This window comes from Eurosta solidaginis, chromosome 1, assembly GCF_040869045.1.
Source record: "Eurosta solidaginis isolate ZX-2024a chromosome 1, ASM4086904v1, whole genome shotgun sequence".
NCBI classification, from domain to species: domain Eukaryota; kingdom Metazoa; phylum Arthropoda; class Insecta; order Diptera; family Tephritidae; genus Eurosta; species Eurosta solidaginis.
Genome location: NC_090319.1, coordinates 214,466,175 through 214,484,183, shown reverse-complemented (window position 1 = coordinate 214,484,183; position 18,009 = coordinate 214,466,175). Strand labels below are relative to the sequence as shown.

Sequence of the window (18,009 nt, the reverse complement as noted above, 5' to 3'; positions counted from 1 at the left end):
ATTTCATCACCAGACTTTAGAGAATTTGAAATTGCAATCACATTTTCTAAATGTTTTACATACATTTCTATATCACTACCAGGAGGAATATAAGAAACTAAAAGTATTAATGATTTGTTGCTAGTAAATTTAACTCTAACACAGATTTGATTTAACAACCCATCGGATAAATCAAGACTGATTGCGTTACTGCACAAATGTGCTCTTACAGCCAGTAAAAGACCACCACCCTTCTCGTGCCCAGTAGCTAGAACATCCCGATCCTTTCGGTACACATTATAGTGATCATCGAAGTATTCGCTTGAAGATATGGCACAGTTTAGCCAAGTTTCAGTAATAGCCACGAAGTCATATTCATGCAATGATGTATCGCGACGAGTTTGGCCCGCTTTGGTGCGCATGCCACCAACGTTCTGATAGTATAAAGAGTATTTTGAGCTAATTGATACGTTGATATTTTGCGGCACCACAACATTTATATTATTGTTGCTGCCTCTCCCCGCTTTTGAAAAAATTTAAAGGGCTGCACTGTTACATTGGCTGGCCAAATCTTAGAGCTTAAGAGCTTATCGCAAAGTATTGCGTCTGCGATAATGTGACGATAGCAAATTCATTGGGCGCCCAGAAGCTGTAGGTTTGAAGTACCAATCTAATAAAAGTTTGTTATTATATTTATTTATGCGCGTATTAAAAACGGAGTTGATATATTTTGTCTTGTATTTCCATGGTAAACTGTAATCTACTGTGGTATAAATTGAGTGTATGCAGGATAAGGTCACAGTTATTATTTTTTACGATCGCAAATATGCCATCAACATAGTTGACCAAGAACTTGACGCTATTGCTGGTTTGTTTCTGAGTTCCAAGTAGGTAGTGTTTAGTAGATCATTCATAAGTATATCTGCGTTGGTGAGGGAGAGGTGGTTGCCCATTGGCATTCCAAAACTTTGGGAGAATATTTCGTTGTTGCCGATAAATTTTTTTTGTATTTTTGGGTTGAGTTGGACTTGGTTCCATTTTCTCATAATGATTCTTTTAGCCAGAGTAGTAGGTGTATTAGTGAAGAGAGACCGCATATTATGAGACGAGAACATCGTCGTCACATATATTCATAGGTATCTTTTAGTTCCAATGCACGTCGGGTCATAAAGTGAAATAAACGAGTTTTATGTTCACATAAACTATTAGATCGGGAAAGCTTAAATACTTATAATTTTTACTTCATGTTGCGTCGTCATGAGATTCTCAAGTATGTTCTCGGTTCCAAGAATCCAGCTCTACGTGAAATTACTCAAATACCGGTCGAAAGATTCCAAATATTGTAAATGGACTTTCCAGGTATCTCTAAATATATCGCCCCTTTTCCAATACAGAAAACTCTTTTGTCCTAAATAATATAATCTTATACAAGTTTCAGGTCACTGGGTTATCGAGGAATTTCTTAAAACTCGAAGCTATAATCAAAGTTTAATGTCACTGTGTTATCGGGAAGTTCCTTAACACTTTAAAGCAAATTTTCCAAATTCGGAAGATTTTTTGAATTTTCACGTTGCATTATCATGGGGTTCTGAAATATGCCCTTACTGTGAAGAATGCAGTTCTTCGGAAAGTTATTCAAATAGCAGTCGCAAGATTCCATATTTTGAAAATGATTTTCTAAATATCCATCTAGAAAAGTATTAACGAAACACAGCCCGAAGTTATATTCAAAGTTTCACGCCACTGGGTTATTGAAAAGTTCCTTAAAATTCCAAACCAAAATTTCCAAGTTCCAAATTTTTAGAATTTTCACGATCCCTGGACCACCAGCAAAGTTTTTCTCCCTCCTTATGTTAAATTTTGATCGGGTTCCGATGTGTGTTTCAAGTTTCAAGACTCTATATCCTCCGGGAAGTTACTCAAAAATGCATGCAAGAACATTGATTTTGTTTGTAATGGCTGTTTAATACTATTTTCGCACAGACGGCTTATTGAATAATAAAGGCAATTTTCTACATTAAGACGCTTATTGAGCCCAATCTTCCCTACAGAATTCGAATCTATTATTATTTCATTAGTAGCTAATCGAATGCCTAATGAAGTCAAAAGCACAATGCAACTCTGTTGGTAGCGTTCCGCTTCCCTTTCCGCTTCTTAGTTTTTGGTGTGGTCAGTGCTTAAAAATGTCATTTGTCAAAGCAAATGTCATTGTCTGCATGGCGGAACGGTACAAGGTGACCGCATCGAACAGCTGAGTATAACCTTTTTTATTTGATTTGATACATCAACTACCGGCGCAGTACGATTTTGACATTTGTCCATCGAATTTACAAGTACATGGAATTTTTTTTGTTTGTAGGTATGTCACCATGCTTCTACCTTGTATCGTTCCGCCATGATTGTCTGTCTCATCCTTCATACTAATCGAGCAGTTACTTCTGTGTGAAAGCAAAAAATTTACGATTTCATTAGCAGGTAAAATGAGATCATTAAGTTTCTGTGTGAAAACAGTATAAAGCTCTCAGCTGACGTTATTGCTGACGAGAGTGTTTACCATTTAATCCGTGGCCCCGCTAACTTTGTGAACTTTGGTGCAGTTGCATTTACTGGACACGACGTCATCAACGGCATCTCCGTCTTGAAGTCACCATTCAAAAAGGATTTAGATGAGTTGTATTCTTTCTTACTAGAAAAACCCCGTTGGCGTTTATCGGTGCGTTTATGTTTTATTTCTAATCTTTCTTTTTCCACGGGTGTTTTTATGGATCGGTGGAAAATTGCCTCTATCACGGCAGTCTTAAAATCTGGAAATAAAAGAGAGTTAAAAAGCTACAGGCCAATTCCTAAATTTACCACATGTCCAGAATTGCTAGAAAAGGTGGTCAGAGAAAAATTATGCTTTTCTATTAAAAGAACCTTAAGCCTATACCAACATGGCTTTGTTTTACTCACTTGGCAATATTTTCGTAGTACTATGCTCAGAATTTAAAAATGGCTATTAAGTTGACAGATTTTGCAAAAGCCTTTGATACAGTCTCACATAATATTTTAATGTGGCCTAAGTCGTATATCTCTAAAATAATTTCTTTTGTAGAAATCGAAAGTACCAAATCTTTCCCCTTTCTGGCCAACTCAGGTGTGCTACAGGGTTGTATTCTTGGTCCTATATTATATGTGTTATTTATAAACGATATTGGTGAATGTTTTAGTGATTCAAAATATTTCCTATATGCTGATGATCTTAAGCTTTTTAGCACAACTTCGTGTCCATCCGATATTCTTGCTATTCAATGCGATTCTCGTTGCTCAACAGGCAACACATTCCAAAGTTCCGGTGGAAGGGCGATACGATGCCGCCCTAGTATACTCCATTAGGCATCCACAGGATCGGGACCAGTAAGGTCCTGTTGACCAGAACTGGAAATACGATTTTGAAATGTTTGCTACGAGCTGACTATGACGGCAGGCTACTACATTAATCTTGTCGAAACGGCTGGTAGCTAAATATCATCACCGCCTCTGTCTAGTTAAAACTTTGGCAGGTCTTCAAGTACGTTGGAAGTACGTCGCCATTGAGCTGATGGTGCAGAATCAGTTGAGACGACACCTGACTAACGCTGCATTCCGGCTCTGTACTGATGTGTGTCAACCCACGCGCGACCTCCTGCCTTTGCAAAGATAACTACGGGAATTGAAGACGGCGAATGCACAACGTGCGGAGATAGCAGCTTGAAGCGGAGATCCATTAGTGCCAATTAATATTAAAATTAAACAAATAAATCCAAACCCAGATAACTGTGCAAAAAAAATTGAGCAAGCAGTCGTGCCGTACAGACGTATTTGTTATCGCTCTGCAAACTTTATCTTATTTTATCTGGTTTTCTGTTTTTCTGCCAATATTTGTGCAATGGATAGTTTCTGTGCTAAGCTTGATAAGATTTTTCGCGGAAGTGAGACTCTTATTGTACCGTGCATTGGCTTTTTTAAAAAATTCTTCCATCGTACCTGCTGTGAATGCAATATTTCTACATACGATGTAGAATTACTAACTAAGAACCGGCATCCCAGTTACTTGTGCACTGAATGCTTAAATTTCTATGACAAGCTTTGTAAGGCATATGACACCGTCTTGGCGTCAAACAAAGTTGGCCTAGAATCTGCCTTGCTTGCAATTGATGTGAAATTTAAGCTTTTGATTGAACAACGCGGCCACCGTGGAGTGATGGTAGCGTGCTCCGCCTATCATACCGTATGCCCTGGGTTCGCACCCCGGGCAAAGCAACATCAAAATTTTAGAAATAAGGTTTTTCTATTAGAAGAAAAATTTTCTAAGCGGGGTCGCCCCTCGGCAGTGGTTGGCAAGCGCTCCGGGTGTATTTCTGCCATGAAAAGCTCTCAGTGAAAACTCATCTGCCTTGCAGATGCCGTTCGGAGTCGGCATAAAACATGTAGGTCCCGTCCGTCCAATTTGTAGGGAAAATCAAGAGGAGCACGACGCAAATTGGAAGAGAAGCTCGGCCTAAGATCTCTTCGGAGGTTATCGCGCCTTACATTTATTTATTTATTTGATTGAACAAGTTGCCAAAATAAAAAATGATATTAACACTCATGTTAAATCAAAAGCGAATTCTAACGAAAACAACGAAGACTGTGTTGACGTGACGACAGATGGTATCAACAAAATATCAAGTGCTGTCAGCTCTCTAAATGCTGCGAGAACATTGGGCAGTGATATTAATAGTTGCGCGCTTACACATGCTGTGGCTGTGGCTTGTCGCCGCCTCTTGTTCTCTCCGTTCAACAGTGTGTGCAATACCATTTTATCGACCGATCACCTGTTTTGCTAATACTGCTGTAAATAACAGTGGGCCATCGGCTAAATTGCTTTCTACTGCTTACTCTGATAATGAAAAGAGTAATATGTCTTACGCCCAACAGCTCGCGGCTCCAACTTCAACGGTTAATAAATCTACTGTAGGTAATGCCAATGCTGCCGATACTGCTGTTACTGCTAATGACTCGACTGCTGATAACACTGCTGTTGACTAGAATACTATTGACGTTGCCAAAAAAACTGAAAACGCCCACGATGTTACTAAACACAAAGCCGCTGCTACGAATGCTAAACCTAATACTGAGAACACGAACTCTATTAACTATGCCACTGTAGCTGCCAATGGAAATGCCATTGCTGCTATTAACGCCACTAACGCTGCTGCTAACACTGGTGATGAGGAAGCTGGTAAGAAATCTAATAAGAAACCTAACACCCAAAAAGCTACTGCTAGTTCCGCAGCACCCACCTTAAATTTACTTGTATCATCTTCACAAACTGGATCTGACATTCGTGGAGATAGCCCTGATGCCCCTAGGACTGTGACTGCCGTGCCGCCTCGTAGATCAATTTTCGTCTCAAGGCTGCACGCTTCGCTGACTGACAATGATATTAAAAATTTAATTTTTTCTAAACTTAATCCTACATGTGTTCATATTGATGTCTTTAAATTTATCTTTAAATCCGAGAGAGATTTATCCCCTTTTAAAATATCGGTTCTTGATGCTTTAGTCGATACAATATTGGCTAAATTTTTTGGCCTGAAGTTTCTGTTGTACATAGTTTGCCATAGTTTAGCTATTCAGAGTTTGCGTTCTCAAATGCCTGATAATGATCGACTTGTTGTTGTTGGTGATTTTAATTTAGCCTTAGTAAAATGGATTAATTCTAGCGAGTAGATATTCTTGACTCCCACCGTTCATCATGATTTTGTTCACTCATTGCTTGATATGTCTCTTCTAAAGATAAACTATGTGGTAAACTGTAATAACAAGTTGTTGGATTTCGCCCTGGTTGGCGAAACTAAGGTCATTTCTATAAGTCTGGTTTCTCCATTATCTCTTCCTGAGGATCCTCATCACCCTACACTTGAGATAGCATGTGACATTGTTCAGCCTAAGATGTCTGCTAGAGCTAGAAAAATAACTTGTATTCGCTCAAGGTGCTTTCGTAAGACCAATTTCACTTTGCTAAATGAATTAATACCTTCTCATGACTTGTCTGAGATTTATGTGTGTAATGACATCGAGTCTGCAACGTCTGTGTTCTACAGATCGCTCAACAGCTTCTTTGCACACTGTGTTCCTGTTCACTATGCTAGCGTTGAACCTAATAAGCCACCTTGGTTCTCAGGGAATCTTGTGAGACTAAAAAACATTAAATGCAGACTTTATAAGCATTTTAAGAGATCTGGGGCATCTGAAGATTTTTCAAAATATTCAGTTGCTAGATCAAAACTTTAACTTCCATAATCAACAAAGCTATAAGTGTTACTTAACCCGTTGTAAAATTTGTAAAATTAACCTTTTCCGTAATCCCAAACAATTTTATGGATTTGTTAATTCGAATACCTTGGCACTGAACGTCATGCTGAACATATACCCAGTAGATATTGCGGGAAAGGCGGCCGCGGCAAGGTCGGTGGTCAGGCTTCGTGATATTTGATATAGACTTTCTGACCGCGGACACTCTAGCCTTCTTACCAGTTTCAACTTCATCCCGGACAGAACGGACTACTGTATGCCGATAACTGCTCCCTATACAACCTTCACCCCAGTTATTCCAGAGAGAGAGGATTGGGGAAGTGGAATTATCTGGGGCATGGGACCGGTTAACTTGTTCACGGATGGGTCAAAGCTGGATGGAAAGGTTGGTGGGGGGGGGTCTTTTGTCAAGAGCTAAATTTAAGCCGCAAGTTTAAGTTGGCTGATCACTGCAGTGTATTCCAAGCGGAAATTGCTGCGATTAAGGATGCGGTGGATGGAATGCTATCCAGTGCTAACACGGTTAGGGAATTTAACATCTACTCTGATAGCCAAGCGGCTATCAAGGCCTTGAGCTCAACTACAGTGCGATCGAGGGTGGTCTGGGAGTGCCTGACCTCGTTTGCGATTGCATCGAATTATTTTAAAATTAAGATTATCTGGGTCCCGGGCCATAGTGATATCCCGGGTAACTGTCAAGCGGATCTCTTAGCCCGCATCGGTACAACTGATCCGGATAAAGATGGCTGTAGGGATTTCGGGATCCCGCTGGCGACCTGTAGATTGCTCCTCCATAGCTGGGCCTCGAATCAGCTCAGCAAACGTTGGGCGGATACCACGTCTTGCAGGGTAGCAAGATCTTTCTGGCCAAAAGTGGATGGCAGGAGGTCTGCTGAAATAATTGGGTTCACTAAGGCTCACCTATCAATGGTCAATGGGGTTTTGACGGGGCACTGTCCCATGGGTATCCATGCGGTACGTCTCAATATACTGGAAACTCCATCCTGCTGCAGCTGTATGGAGGATGATGAGGTGGAATCACCAAATCACTTTATGCTTGATTGTCCAGCTTTTGCCAGAACTAGGCGAAAGTACTTCGGTCGCGACTCACTTAGATCTCCCGAGGATATATCCAAAGTTGAGATCGGTATCATTCGGATCTTTATCGTTGCTACCCAACGATTCTCTAAGTAGCTAGATCTAAGTAACCGTTATTGTTGGTGTATGTGGTATCACAACGGACCTTCGTGTTGTCCAAGTGAGCTATCCTTATCAGGGCAGCTACCACCTAACCTATCCTATCCTAATTCGAAAAGAAAAACCTCGGGATTTCCGTTTTCCTTTTCTTACGGTGGTAGGTCTTCCAGCTCTGATCATGATGCTGTGGAACTATTCGCTGAATTCTTTAGGTCAACCTATTCGTCTAATAGTATCAATTCAAGTCATTATCCGTATTGCATAAATAGTTCAAATTGTATTCTGAATCCTGTAATTGACTACAAAGGAGTATTTCAAAGCCTTTCAGCAGTGAAACCAACAAATTCTTCAGGACCAGACGGTGTACCGGGTTGTGTACTCACGCACTGTGCTGTGAGTTTATCGGGACCGATATTGAAATTATTTCAATGATCTATGAATTCTGCGATATTTCCTTCAATTTGGAAACGGTCATTTATTATTCCCCTACATAAAAAAGGTAGTAGGTCAAATATTGAAAACTATAGTGGTATTGCTGTGCTCTCAGCTATCCCTAAAACCTTCCATCAAATAGTTACATTCCAGCTTCAACATACGTGCAAATCTTTATTATTTTCCTGCCAATATGGTTTTGTGCGCCGAAGGTCAACCACCACCAACTTGCTGGAGTTTACTTCCATAGTAAGGGACGGCTTCCTGTCTAAACTACAAACAGATGTGATATACACCGATTTTAGTAAAGTTTTCGCCTCTGTCAACCATAAGCTAATGATTCACAAGCTCGACCTTGTTGGTTTTCCGAAGCGATTATTATCATGGCTCGCAAGCTACCTTAAAAATAGGACTCAAAACGTTTTGCATAAAAATATAGCATCTAAGATAATTAATGTAACCTCTGGCGTACCTCAGGGTAGCCATCTTGGCTCATTGCTTTTTACCCTTTTCATAAATAACTTACCACTAATACTTAAACACTGATGTAAAACTTTGCCATACATACTTGCCTTCGGACTTGTTTAGTCGAAACCGCCTTCAGAATGTAAGCTTATGACTTTTCACCGAGTAAAGCCATTTTGACATTATATACTCTAAATTGTACACCTCTGGAGCGATTATCTGCCGTTAATAATTTGGGTGTACTTTCGAACCAAAACTATATTTTAATACGCATATTTCATACATTGTAAATAAAGCAACGGGTATGATTTTGCGGGTCAACGGTTGTAGCTTGCTATACAACCGGCCTCTTGGATTCTAACCGCCAACTAGCACGCATCTGCCGCCAACGATCTCTGCCGTTCTATACTCAGGTAATATTGTACCCTAGCTATTTATCTTTACTGAATAAAGATCATCTTTTATAACGAGAAATTCTCGTCTATTTGTTTATTTCATTATTCTACACGCCATATTCCCACTGAGATCGACCCCGGTGCGCCCACCTACGACTCAGGAGCATACGCACCCCGGCCGAACATTTGGTCCTATCTTCCCGAGAAAGGAATATACAGCACCTAAATTACAGTCCACAAAACACGACCATAGCTGACCGCACAAATTTCAAATTCCTCACATAAAAAGTTATACGGAGAGTTTTTGCCACAATCAACAGCGATAACACAAAAAGTTTAAGCACGGCTATTATTTAACACCAGCGTCAAACACTGAGCAATCGACAGCGAGCGGAAGCCACTGCAACACCGAGTTATCTTGCCACATCATCAAATCATCACCACTATACAAATCGCCATAAAAAGACAGAGTAATTGCAATATTTCTTGCCACATTTTTTTTGGTTAAAACAATAAATAAAAAGTGCGAAAAATCAATTTAAAGTGCGTAGTGATTTCTAATTAACCGCGAAAAGTGTAAAAAATTTAGTGCCGAAAAGAAAAATAAGTGCAAAAGCATTGCATTAACGTCGTTTAACATTCCTTGTGACTATCTGGTCTGTCCCCCCACCAGCGGTAAGGCTCTCCGGACACAGCACAAGGAAGAGGTGCACATAACCTCGCATTCACATTAAAATCTCACGCCATACGGCTGTGGCAATTTTCATTTTCTTTTCAAGAACTTTAGTTTTCATTAATTCAATCGACATAGTTTTTTACAACAGTTTTCACTGAGTTTTTACACTTTTCGTCGAGTTGTTATATCAGCGCGTGCACTTATTTATAACAAATTTGAACGTTGAAGTGGCGAGTGGCTCCCTTTAATTCCACAAAAGACATTGTTGTTGCTCTTCCCTTCTCCCTGCTTTTCGGCACAAATAAGCTGCAAAATCAGTGAAAAAATTAACAAATTGAAAGCGTAAAATAAAGAGTTTTTTTTATATTTTAATCATTGTTGCTTGGGTGATTCGCACAGGTTTTTTCAGTTTTACAACCCCTTTTTAATTTGATCACAAATTTTAATCCATGAACATAGAATCATATATTAGATTGGCCGATCGAATAATCGAATTCGAGGCCGATTTTAATGACATCAATGCGGCTCTGCACACTGTACACACTCTTGCAATACAGCAAAAAGAGTTACAAGCTAAGTGGGAAAAGCAGAGAATGCCCTAGAGGAGTTGCTTGGCTCTGACACGCTCGACGGAAAGAAAATTGCAGCGGTCAAGATCGAGCATAAAGCGGCATATGCCGTATTCCTGAGATGCATGTCGAACATGGCTGAACTTCAAGCCAAATTGAAGGAGGAAAAAGATAGGGCAGTAAAACCTGAGGGAGAATGCGCGCGCGAACACAGTGTCCGCCTGCCAGCTTCCGATACTGAGGTATTCAAGGGCGACTACCTATCTTGGCCAACGTTTCGTGACCTGTTCACGGCCATCTACAAAAACAACAGTCGCCTAAGCCCGGTAGAAAAGTTGTTCCACCTTAACCAAAAAACCCAAGGTGAGGCAAAGGACATTGTTAAGAAATGTCCTTTGACAAATGAAGCCTTCGAAACAGCCTGGAAAAACCTATGTGAGAGATACGAGAATAAACGGATTCTCGTAAATTCACAACTACAAAATTTGTTTAATCTAAAAAAGATAGATAGCGAGTGCGGCAGCTCAATCAAAACCTTACAGCGCGACATAAATAATTGTTTAGCATCCTTAAAAACACATCAGATTGACGTTTCAAATTGGGATGCGATTATTACTTATTTATGTTCGACAAAATTACCTGAGAATACGTTGGCTCTATGGGAGCAGAGCATCGACCACAAAACGGACATATCCAAGTGGGAGGATATGGACAAATTCCTGTCAAATCGTTTTCAGACACTTGAAACCGTGTCTGGTTTTACAGGGAAGGCCACTTCTAAAGTGCAAAAATCAAATGCGTCGCGCCAGTCGACATAAACCCCTACAAAAAGACTTGGTGCTTTTCAAACAAAAGTAACCAAGCAGACAACAAAATCAATATGTAAAATGTGCAAATCTACGGAGCACAGATTACGCAACTGTTCATTTTTTTGCGATTTAAACCCGGTAGAAAGGATTAAATTTGTCAAATCCACAAATGGCTGCCTGAATTGTTTATCCACAGGACACACAGTGACGAGGTGCACCAGTTCATACAACTGTTCCAAATGCCACTCTCGTCACCACACGCTCCTGCATGCGGACACACTTCAGCAACCGGCGGTGCGCAACCCGTTCAAAGATGCGGATAATACCCCATCAACTTCGGTACAGGCACGGAAAAGACAGGAATCGGGACAACCACCTTCTTCTACGAACCAGAATGTCAAATCCTGCCATGCCAATTCCAGCACAGGTGTGCTATTAGGAACTGCTCGCGTACACATTCACCATAATGGTACCGACTTCTCCGCGCGGGCATTAATTGATTCTGGGTCTGAATGTTCCTTTATAACTGAAAGACTGAAACGCAGGATCAATTTGCCAGCGAGGAAAATGTATGCCCATGTTTCAGGCATCACAAATGCGGTGTCAGCTCAGGTGAAAGAAGCATCCAACATCGAATTACGTTCACCAGTGGATCCCTGTTTCAGCCTGACTACACCCGTAATAGTTCTAGCGAAACTCACTGGCAATCTTCCATCCTGCCATATCAACGCAATGACTATGCAGGCATTCCCAGACTTGGTTTTGGCAGACAAGAAGTTCTACGTCAACGAAGACGTAGACCTCATACTTGGCGGAGACATATATCCCCAAATTATAATGAGCGGTATAAAGAAGAATGTGCTAAACACACTCTTAGCCCAAGAGACAGTGTTCGGTTGGATACTAACCGGTCGTATCGAATCACCGAATCCAACGAAGAGCATTATGTTTTTTACAACGAGGTTGCGTTAGACAATCAATTAGAAGCTTTCTGGGAGGTAGAAAATTTACCCAAAAATAAAATATTGAATGAAGAGGAAAGGTACTGCGAACAATTATTTAAGGAAACAACGAAACGGAATGAAGATGGAAGATACACCGTATCATTACCATTCAGGCAGGATTACCCTAATAACATTAATTTAGGACCGTCCCTGAAACGCGCATGCTCTCAATTCTTCCGGAATGAGGGGCGGCTAATAAAAAAACCCAGATTTAGGTAAAGAATATGTTCGAGTGTTGTCAGAATATGAAACACGGTGTCAGCTCAGGTGAAAGAAGCATCCAACATCGAATTACGTTCACCAGTGGATCCCTGTTTCAGCCTGACTACACCCGTACTAGTTCTAGCGAAACTCACTGGCAATCTTCCATCCTGCCATATCAACGCAATGACTATGCAGGCATTCCCAGACTTGGTTTTGGCAGACAAGAGGTTCTACGTCAACGAGGACGTAGACCTCATACTTGGCGGGACATATATCCCCAAATTATAATGAGCGGTATAAAGAAGAATCTGCTAAACACACTCTTAGCCCAAGAGACAGTGTTCGGTTGGATACTAACCGGTCGTATCGAATCACCGAATCCAACGAAGAGCATTATGTCTTTTTACAACGAGGTTGCGTTAGACAATCAATTAATAGCTTTCTAGGAGGTAGAAAATTTACCCAAAAATAAAATATTGAATGAAGAGGAAAGGTACCGCGAACAATTATTTAAGGAAACAACGAAACGGAATGAAGATGGAAGATACACCGTATCATTACCATTCAGGCAGGATTACCCTAATAACATTAATTTAGGACCGTCCCTGAAACGCGCATGCTCTCAATTCTTCCGGAATGAGGGGCGGCTAATAAAAAACCCAGATTTAGGTAAAGAATATGTTCGAGTGTTGTCAGAATATGAAACACTCGGACATATGAGAAAATTGAAAAAGAATATCCAATCCGACGATTCGGATCATTACTTCCTGCCCCACCACGCCGTTGTAAAAGCAGAAAGTACAACCACCAAGGTACGCGTAGTATTTAACGCCTCGAGCCCTACGGCCAACGGTAATAGCTTAAACGATATTCTCCTCCCAGGCCCAGTTCTACAAGCCGATCTACCCATCCCTATCTTACGTTGGAGACTATACCGTTTCGTCTTCAATAGCGACATCGAAAAGATGTATCGACAAATTTGGGTGAACGAAAATCACACCAAATTTCAACGTATTGTGCATCGCACGTCCCCGAATGACACGAATTAAAGACGGTTACCTTCGGAGTGAATTGCGCTCCATATCTCGCGATAAGAACGCTCCTACAACTGGCAGACGACGTGTCAAATTCACACCCTACAGCGGCTAACATACTGCGAGAATACGTGTATGTAGATGACGTGTTAGCGGGTGGACATACGATCACATCGACTATTAAAGCCAGAGATGAAATTCGTCAAGTCCTACACTCAGCGGGCTTTCCACTTCGCAAATGGACATCGAATTCAGAGGACATTCTAAGGGACATCCTCAAAGCAGACCTGCTCAATGAAAATTTCCTGGCATTCGAAGATACCAGTTCAGTTAAAGCGTTAGGCATTCGATGGAATGCCCACTCCGATTTATTTTATTTTAAAGCAGAGACACTGGACAACCCGGAAAACATTACAAAGAGAGCGATACTATCAGCAATCGCCAAACTTTTCGATCCATTAGGGTGGCTGGCACCAATGGTCATTGTGGCAAAAATACTCATGCAGAGTATTTGGTTGGAAGGCACCGCTTGGGACGAACCAGTATCTACCAGTACGCTGGAACGATGGAAAACCTTCACCGCCCAATACCATGAAATCGATAAAATCAGGATACCTAGATGGGTCAACTTTTCTCCAGGAACCGACATCGAGATCCATGGATTTTGTGACGCATCCGAGAAGGCTTATGTAGCAGTCATTTACATGCGCGTCAAAACGGATGATAATGTCTGCACAAACCTACTTCTGGCCAAAACCCTAGTAGCCCCAGTGAAAACTCTTTCTCTTCCACGTTTGGAACTTTGCGGAGCCGTACTGTTAGCGGAAATCACCGAATCCATTTTCAGAAACCTTAAACTGGGACCAGTGAGAGTTCACCTTTGGACGGAATCAACGATCGTTCTCGCATGGATAAGGAAACCGCCTTGTTCCTGGTCAACCTTCGTCGCACATCGGATCACCAAGATCATCGACATGGTCGGAAATAAGGACTGGTTGCACGTGACCTCAGAGTCCAACCCAGCAGATTTAGGTAGCAGAGGATTACCTGCGTCTGAATTGGTAAACAATTCGTTGTGGTGGCAGGGACCTTCATGGCTGCAAGAACACACTTCCCATTGGCCAGCACAAGAAAGTGACTACATCACCTCCGTAGAGGCAAAGAGGGCGAAGACCTGCGCAACAACAACAGTAAATACTACCGATGTTCTCCAACGCTTTTCAGACCTACCTAGGGCTTTACGGGTGCTCTCATACGTTATGAGGTTCTACCAAAGAACTCACCCCAAAACAAAAAAAATCATTTCAGGTCGAGTCACCTTTAATCTCTCCTGATGAGATCAAATCAGTAACCCAACTCTTAATTAAAATCTATCAGAAACAACATTATAGTTCCGAATATAATGATCTAAAGGTCGGAAAACTAATTGCAGGGAAAAGTGCAATACTCTCACTTAATCCCTACCTAGACCAACATGGCATCCTTCGGGTAGGAGGGCGACTCGGGGCGTCAAAGGACTTAGTTTTAATGAACGCCACCCAATCCTCCTCCCATACAACTGCCTGTTATCCCGTCTAACAGTCCTAATGTTTCATCAACAAAGTCTGCATGGGGAAAACCAGCTCATGTTACGACTGATACGCACCCAATACTGGATACCTAACATCCAAACCATGATTAGGGTAACAATTCACAATTGCAAAGTTTGCACTGTACACCGAAAGCGTGCTCAGACCCAACTTATGGGTATTCTCCCTCGCGAACGCACGACATTCAGCCGTGCATTCATGAATACTGGAGTCGAGTTCGCCGGACCCTTCGACATTAAAAGTTACCGCGGCAGAGGGTGTCGATTATCTAAAGGCTATGTCTGCCTTTTCGTGTGTTTTTCCACACGAGCAATTCATCTGGAGGCGACTACTGACCTCAGCACACCATCATTTCTTGTGGCATTTGCCCGTTTCATATCTAGGCGCGGATGCCCGAAAAGTATGTACTCCGACAATGGTACGAACTTTGTCGGAGCGTCACGATCCTTACGATCAGAATTCAAGACTTTCATCTCACAAGCGCGAGAGGACGCTGTCTCAAAATACAGCCACCAGTCACTCACGTGGCATTTCATCCCCGCGGGTGCGCCCCACATGGGAGGGCTGTGGGAGGCTGGAGTGAAAAGCTTCAAAAGCCACTTCAAAAAGATAGCCTCCCCACACAAATTCACCTTTGAGGAATTCCATACCCTCTTGTGCCGCATCGAGGCATTCCTGAACTCGCGGCCGCTCAGCCCGGCATCCAATGACACAACGGACCTAGAGCCACTTACCCCAGGTAATTTCCTCACTGGCAGCCATCTACTGGCTCCGCCAGAGCCGGATGCTCGTGAGAGCCCTGCCTCGACGATCAATCGGTGGCAGAAACTCAAAGCCCTCCATCACACTTTCTGCAAGCGATGGAAGACCGAATATCTATCCGAACTTCAAAAACGAGTAAAGTGGAAGCATCCACAATCAAATCTCAAGCCGGGGGACCTAGTCGTCATTAAGGAGGATAATCTACCCCCCAACGAATGGAGACTAGGTCGGATAGCCAATCTTCGCTATGGCCCCGATAACCGAGTTCGAGTCGTCGACCTGGATACGGCAAGGGGGCAAACCACCAGACCAATTACGAAATTGGTCCTCGTACCACCCTCCAGTGAGGGTGACTTGTAACTCCCAACCGTTATAACAAACCCCGTAACCCAGCTCTCGTTCACCCCGAACGACGCCAACAAACCCCATCACCCAGCTCTCGATCAACCCGAACGAGGCCAACACAATCCTGACGCAGATCCCCAATCTGCCACATAACACAAACCCCCCCCCCCCCCCCCCCCCTTTTTTTTTTATTCTTTGGCACACTATGGCCAAAACACTGGAGCTTAATAACAATAAGAGCAACTCATAATAGTGCATGGAATCTCACCTGCAGCTTAGCAGTATCCGAAAGTATTTCATTGAGCAATTCTAGCGCACGCATAAGAGTTTCCGGGGCGGGGGGATCCATACAATCGAAATGCACCAAATCACCTATGCCGAGTTTTTTAAATTGCAACACACCAGCACCTACAAGTAAAGAACAAGTTAATATCATATTTACAGTAACCATTCTTTGGTTTCTCACCTGTATGTCTCATTTCATGATACTTTCGTGTATCGGGTTTGGCAAATTTAAGATCACAATGACGACAAGCATACTCCTTTAGCTTTTCAAGTTATCAGCACTATCGCAAACCTTGCTACAGAAGCGACATGGCCATGTACATACGTTCCAGCGTATGATAGTTTATGTGAATCGTCAATTCGTTCTTAGTCGTTTATGCATACCACAATATGAGCATACATAACTTTTTGATGCCAGCATGCCGCTTCAGATGTACTTTTAATTTGTCTTTATTGGCAAAACGACGTGTACAATGTGGCTGATCACACGAAAATGGACGTTCAGATTTATCTTTGTGCATATAGCGATGTTCACGAAGGATTGTCGTACTTTTAAATACTTTGCCACATGTTTCACAAATGTGCGATTTTAGTTCAGGACCCAGTTTGTGAATTTTCCTCTTGTGTACGTTTAATGCCGATTTGTATTTGTATATCTTACCGCAACCCTCTTCATCGCATGCAAACAAAAACTCGCATTATCTTCATGCTGATTCAGATGTCTTGAAACCCCACTCCACCGCGTGAAGGATTTATTGCAACCTTCTCGCGTACAAGGATAGGGTTTGAGACCTTTATGCTCACGATTATGTGCGGCTAGCTAATGACATGTTAGCTTCAGCATCATCAGGATTCCCAGATGCTTTTGCATTATCAGATTTATGTTCGTTTTCGGTATTGGCAAGTGAATTGAAATCATGAACAAGCTCTTGTGCATTTTCAGTCGTCTTTATAGTTCGTTTCTTGTGGTTCTTGGCTGTCCTCTTGTTGGTGTTCTTTACATTTTTTTTAATTTCTGGTATCAGCTATTTCGGATTGTGCCTTTTCTTCCTAATCTTTACGAAGGTGATTATATTGTTCTATCACATCGCCCGTATGCAAGAGCTTTTCAAATCGTCTAATGGAATCTATACACATTCTGCGAAACTCATAGAATGCAATAATGTGTTGATAACAGCTCATGCAGAGGAATTTGGAGTATTTATTAGAAGCCCAAAATTAATTTGATATGCACGCGGATACTTTATTCAAATGATCGGGTATCTCGAAAATGTTCACATACGCGTCCCCTTCTGCATCCTTAATCGTGTTCATTTCTTCAATGCATGCTCGGCACAAGTTATCAGCGTTCCACATAGGCACATCAACTGTGGGTATATCCATGATGTTGAAAGCTTTGTCATACGAAAATTATTCTTTATTGTCAATTTGCATGATTCAGCACATCACAGATTATACAGCTGGCCACATTGTGTTTCGATTTGTAAGTTGGTCCGCATCAAGTAATTTGCTCTTTCAGGATATTCATGTATGTAACGTATCCAAATATCACGTGCAACCCCTGAAGAATCATTTATTTTCACCCTGCTAACATGTCAAACTTTATTGAATGCCCATTGTATCGTACGTGGCTTGGATGGCCCAACACCACGCAAAAGAACCAATCAATTCATACGCTTCTGCAATACGTTCGTCTGAGTATTCGAGGTGTGTTTTTAAATAATCGAAATTTGATTCGCCCCTTTAATTTAAACAGTGCGTAGAGCATCACCACCGTAGCGACTCCTAACATATGGAGCGGCGCCATGTTCTAATAACAGCTTGGTAGTTTCTAGCCTATGTTCCTGTATCGCATAATGTTAGCGCAGTCTTTTCTCGTATATCCTTGGCAGTAACATCTGCGGCTTTATTAATCAAATATAAACATAAGTGTGTGGATTGTACTG

At 41.8% G+C, this 18,009-nt stretch overlaps 1 protein-coding gene and 1 pseudogene across 11 annotated transcripts in view; one reads left to right on the top strand and one right to left on the bottom strand.

Annotated features, from left to right (window-relative positions):
- nvd (neverland) overlaps positions 1–18,009 on the top strand; it is a 2,324,292-nt gene that overhangs the window by 1,940,775 nt on the left and 365,508 nt on the right. The gene's annotated exons all lie outside the window — the stretch shown is intronic.
- Positions 8,540–17,446, bottom strand: LOC137238793 (zinc finger protein 345-like; annotated as a pseudogene).